This window comes from Anomaloglossus baeobatrachus, chromosome 5, assembly GCF_048569485.1.
Source record: "Anomaloglossus baeobatrachus isolate aAnoBae1 chromosome 5, aAnoBae1.hap1, whole genome shotgun sequence".
NCBI lineage: Eukaryota > Metazoa > Chordata > Amphibia > Anura > Aromobatidae > Anomaloglossus > Anomaloglossus baeobatrachus.
The window spans coordinates 382476473-382481472 of NC_134357.1; the positions used below are offsets into that span (position 1 = coordinate 382476473).

Sequence of the window (5000 nt, forward strand, 5' to 3'; positions counted from 1 at the left end):
CATTTTTTTTTTACATTCTGGATATTACAGGATTTTAATATGTACTGTAATTTAACCACAGTGTCATCAATACAAGTGCTTCTGAAGGCTGTGTTTTTGCTTGTTGTGGACTTATATTCTGTGGAATAATAATGCCTCACATATGTGGCTTTTGTTATTTCATCCTACTAGTAAACCACTAGTAGTATATGACAAAAAAAACATACAAACCCTAAAAGCCACCTGGTCAGCAATAGGCTTGGACATGTAGTGAGTTCTGGGACAGGCCACCTGAATAATATTGGAGCTGATCTCATGTTTATTGTTCTGTAAATTCAAGTAACAGGAGGAATATTGCTTTGTAGTGGTAGGAACCTAGGCCTTAAGATCAAAAGAACAATGTACTATCTAGATCATTGATTTTTTTGTGTCAGTTCTCTGTTAAAATATATGGGTTCCAAAATCAAAAGTACAATAATTGTAGGTCTTTCTTAAAGGCCCCCAAAAAATAATCCTCTCGTCTTATCGTGAATACAGGGTAAATAGTATAGTATACTATACTAGGAGATGTCTGCTCCTCAATCTAAGCACAGTGAATTCTGCTCAGTATTTGCTAAGCTATGTGTGTGGACATCTCTCTTGCACTTCGAGTTTACAAGGGTGAGAGCAGCCCAGAGCCCAGCTCATTCAGGCCTGGATCCTGCCAGGCTTGTGTGATCATGCGGAAATATTTATTAATGCTGCTTATGGAATCCGTTAAAACAATTATTATTTTTTCTCATTTTTGTATTATTTATCCAGCATATTAACGTATTTATGAAATTTAAGAAGGAAAATGTACTTTTTTGTATTTTCTTGTTCTAAAGGTTGTGTTTCTGTCATTGTAAAAATATTGCCTATTTAATTCTAGTATTTTAGAGAGATGTTAGTTTGTTTTCTTGTACTAATGGGTAATGTAACTACTCCTACTGGAGGCATGGGAAGACTCATCCAGCTGTTATTGTCTAGCCATGAATAGGGAGGCTGCACAAAACCCTCTGGAGAACTCTTTGTTCCTTGTAGGTCATTTTATTTGCAAAAAAAAATGTCTGTTCTAGAAAAAAAAGTCAAAAACCCTGGAATAAACTTTCTGTTATAAAATCTGTTTCATGTATTAGTTCAGTTGGGGACAGTTACCAGACAGGCTGCTTGGATTCTGTATATGTTTAAGGGTTAGGAATGAAATATTTGTCCTTTAACTCTTAAGCTGCCAGTATGGAATCGTCAACGTAACAAAAAAGGTAAAGCATATGAAAAAGTACAGTACCATGTTTTCTTCTATACATGTATATATAGGCGTTCTTGTCGACAATACAAAGAAAGATCCAGAAAGATAGTTTAAGTGGGAGGTGGCAAATAACACAAACTATACACATACATTTACTGGAGCTGGAAATACTGGAAAGACATCTAAAGTTATTGAACCCTACTGATATGCAGGTCTGTTTCTCTGGCATGTAGAATATTAATGTTATGCATGTTTCACGCAGGCAGTGATGATGATGGCTTTCAATCTAACAACCAGGAAGGACAATGCAATGGAAAGACAATGTAAAGGGTTAACATGGTAGGAGAAAGGAAAGAAATGACAATTAAAAAGCACACGCTGCATCTTTGTGATGATCACAAAGATGCACTTTTTTTACCCAAAAAAAATGCACCCTCGGCATGCATTTTTAAAATAATGCGTTTTTACTGCGTTTTTTAAGTACATGACTGGTGGTGCTCAAAAACTCTTGCAAAAACGCAGAAAGAATTGACATGCTGCATCTTTGTGATCACCACAAAGATGCAGCCCAAAAAAGCTGCAAAGTGCAGAGAGAAAAACTGAAATTTCACAGACTTTGCTGGGGAAAAAATAATGCATGCAGTTTTGGGACCAAAATGGCACCCAAAAAACGCGGCAAAGAACGCAGCGTGTGCACAGAGATAATTGTAATGATTGTATGAAATAAACAAAGGAGATAATGTGAGAATGAGCTCCTTAGTTATTGAGATAAGATTACAGCTATAAGAAAAGGAGAGGAGTAGTTCAGTGAGTGTGTAAATATTAGATCTACAAGGTGAAAACGTTAACGTTCAAATCAGTAAGATGTGCATACAAGGCTCAGTGTAGCATCCTTTAATTTGCAGAATAAAAGAAAAAAAAAAAGGCTTTTTACAAAATATAATTTTGTCCTCAAATATGTCTATTGTTGTACAGTCTACGGATCTATCCCATGGCAGCAAATATATTCGTGCCTGTTCTTGCTTCAGTCCTCATTAAATCTGTGTCAGATGTAATCCTCAAGCAGTACAGACACACAGCAGACTGTACATGAAATTACACTTATTTGCTGTACAGGAGAATATTGGAAAGTCCAGCTCGGCTCAGAATGGATCAGCTCATGCCAAACTGGAGCTACCGACTTCATTCTTCTGAGCAGACTGTACAATGACTGGACGCCATGTTTATCTGCAAGGAAAATGGCGATTCGTTGAGGATGAAAGAGAACAGATGAAAGGCTTTGTGCTCCCAGAGCCTCACAGTTCTACCAAGCCTGCAAAAATAAGACACACAGATAAATCAGGAGCACAGCAAAGGCATACACAGAAACATCATACATCCTCTAATGCAATATTTATCTAATATTTTTCGTTCTCATTTCTATCTTTCTCATATCTATCTGTATATCTTTCTATGTTTTTTTCCCCATATCTATCTTTATTTCTTCCTCATATCTATCTATCTATCTATCTATCTATGTATCCATCTATCTTTCTATCCATCTTTCTATCCATCTCTCTTTCTATCCATCTTTCTCTATCTATCTTTCTATCCATCTTACTATCTTTCTATCCATCTATCCATCCATCTTTCTATCCATCCATCTTTCTATCCATCCATCTTTCTATCCATCCATCCATCTTTCTATCCATCCATCTTTCTATCCATCCATCCATCTTTCTATCCATCCATCTTTCTATCCATCCATCCATCTTTCTATCCATCCATCTTTCTATCCATCCATCTTTCTATCCATCCATCTTTCTATCCATCCATCTTTCTATCCATCCATCTTTCTATCCATCCATCTTTCTATCCATCCATCTTTCTATCCATCCATCTATCCATCCATCCATCTAGTATGCATACATAAGAATGGAATTTTGTTCTACTAAAAGCTAAAGTTTATGATATCACAATACAAAATCATATATATATATATATATATAAATATATATATATATATATACACACACACACACACACACACACACATTATACACATATATTATAAAATATAGATTGTGATATCAGAAAGATCAGCAGATTGGTAGAGCAAAATATAATGCAACCATCCATCCATATATCTCATGTATTACACACACACACACAATTTTTATTTATATATTTTATATATATATATTGACCTATTTTATATATATATATATATACACATATATATGTATATATATAAAATAAGTCAATATATATATATAAATATATATAAAATATATAAAATATATATATAAAAATTGTGTGTGTGTGTGTGTGTAATACATGAGATATATGGATGGATGGTTGCATTATATTTTGCTCTACCAAACTGCTGATCTTTCTGATATCACAATCTATATTTTATAATATATGTGAATAATGTGTGTGTATAATGTGTGTATATATATATATATATATATATATATATATATATATATACATATATATATATATATATATATATATATATATATATATATATATATATATATACACACACACATATATATAAGTTCATGTTCACAGGCAGTGATCATTTGAATCTTTGGTTTCAGAAAACATATTCTTACCTTACCTCCAGATGGGATAGTCTTACCAGTATTTTGAACATATGTGTTAATGCTCTAATCCCATCCCCCCTTCCAAAAAAAAAGAAACAAAACAAAAACCTTGTATTTTCCACTGAGACCTGTTGTGATGTAGACCCAGCAGGTATGGCTGCATGGTGCAAATTAAAGCACTTCATTTTGCTTTCCATTCTCTGCTCTGAAATAAAGAAGGGTAAATATTATTACAATATAAAGGTCGGACATTCTGTACAAGATGGAGAAGAGAGCAGTCCCTGTGCTGGTAATGGAGGCTCCCTTATTCTGGCTCCTCATCCTCGCTGTTTGCCAGGATTGTCCTAGCTGTACACCCACCACCCACACAGATTTTTCAGGAACAAAAGTTTCCATGCTTTCCCTAAAAAGCAGCCCAGCACCAGAGCTGTGGGAGCATCAGACACTTCACACCATTCGGTTGAGAATTTTCAGCCTTCTTGGGCTTGATCCTCAGTTTCCTGATGAGATTTCTGCCTGGGTTCTCTGGACTGTTCCCTTGTCCGCAGTAAGAAAAGGAGGAATTCTTGGCTGACACCGGAGATTGATCGCCTTCTCAGGAATCTCCAGTCTCTTGATTACGATTTACTCCTCAGACTCACAAAGTGTTTCTCACTTGTCTTGGAAATCTTTCCCTTCCAACGTCTCACGGTTAGGAGCAATATATAGCTTCTTATATAGCTTCTTCTCTGGTGGCTGGATTTTTTTTTATTTCCTAATGATGATGATGGGAACATTGCTTCTTCTCCCTGGTTGCCAGCTGGCTACATTGCTGATACTTTTCCTTAATGTTCTTCTGCAAACACCTTCATACTTTCCTCCCATAATACATATAGCACAAATAATAAATGCAGGATACATACAGCAGTTTTGGGATCCCCCCACACATTTATAGGAATTAATTCACAGTGATAATGCACACTTTTTTTTCCATTTTTTTTTTCAGCAGGCCTTCTGTTCTATTGGTCAGCTGTAGTCACGTGACCAGGAATTGGCTGTATGTCGCCCAGTCTCCAGTTTAATACAGCAGGGTCCCCCTACGTCTGATTTATCAGCAATATACAATAATAGGGCCTCGGGATTATTGGGACCCTAATATTTGCTCTCCCCCCCTAGGCTGG

General features: G+C 35.7%; 2 protein-coding genes and 1 long non-coding RNA gene across 9 annotated transcripts in view; 2 read left to right on the forward strand and 1 right to left on the reverse strand.

Moving 5' to 3' along the window:
• HOXB3 (homeobox B3) overlaps positions 1 to 1095 on the forward strand; it is a 51277-nt gene extending 50182 nt beyond the window's left edge. For all 6 annotated transcript variants that reach the window (XM_075350040.1, XM_075350044.1, XM_075350041.1 and 3 more), the window contains one exon: positions 1 to 1095. This exon is cut by the window's left edge and continues 852 nt beyond it. The gene's annotated coding sequence lies outside the window, so the exon portion shown is untranslated.
• Positions 1096 to 1660: 565 nt separating this feature from the next.
• LOC142311538 (uncharacterized) overlaps positions 1661 to 5000 on the reverse strand; it is a 4515-nt gene continuing 1175 nt past the window's right edge. Inside the window, exons 1-3 of the long non-coding RNA XR_012754277.1 lie at positions 4294 to 5000; positions 3949 to 4045; positions 1661 to 2558 (exon numbers count right to left, since the gene is read on the reverse strand). The exon at positions 4294 to 5000 is cut by the window's right edge and continues 1175 nt beyond it. This is a non-coding gene — a long non-coding RNA (uncharacterized LOC142311538). The remainder of the gene's footprint in view (positions 2559 to 3948; positions 4046 to 4293) is intronic.
• The window catches only part of HOXB2 (homeobox B2), a 2666-nt gene continuing 1794 nt past the window's right edge, over positions 4129 to 5000 (forward strand). Inside the window, exons 1-2 of one of the 2 annotated variants that reach the window (XM_075350047.1) lie at positions 4129 to 4530; positions 4996 to 5000. The exon at positions 4996 to 5000 is cut by the window's right edge and continues 376 nt beyond it. The gene's annotated coding sequence lies outside the window, so the exon portion shown is untranslated. The other variant, XM_075350046.1, reaches the window with a different exon arrangement.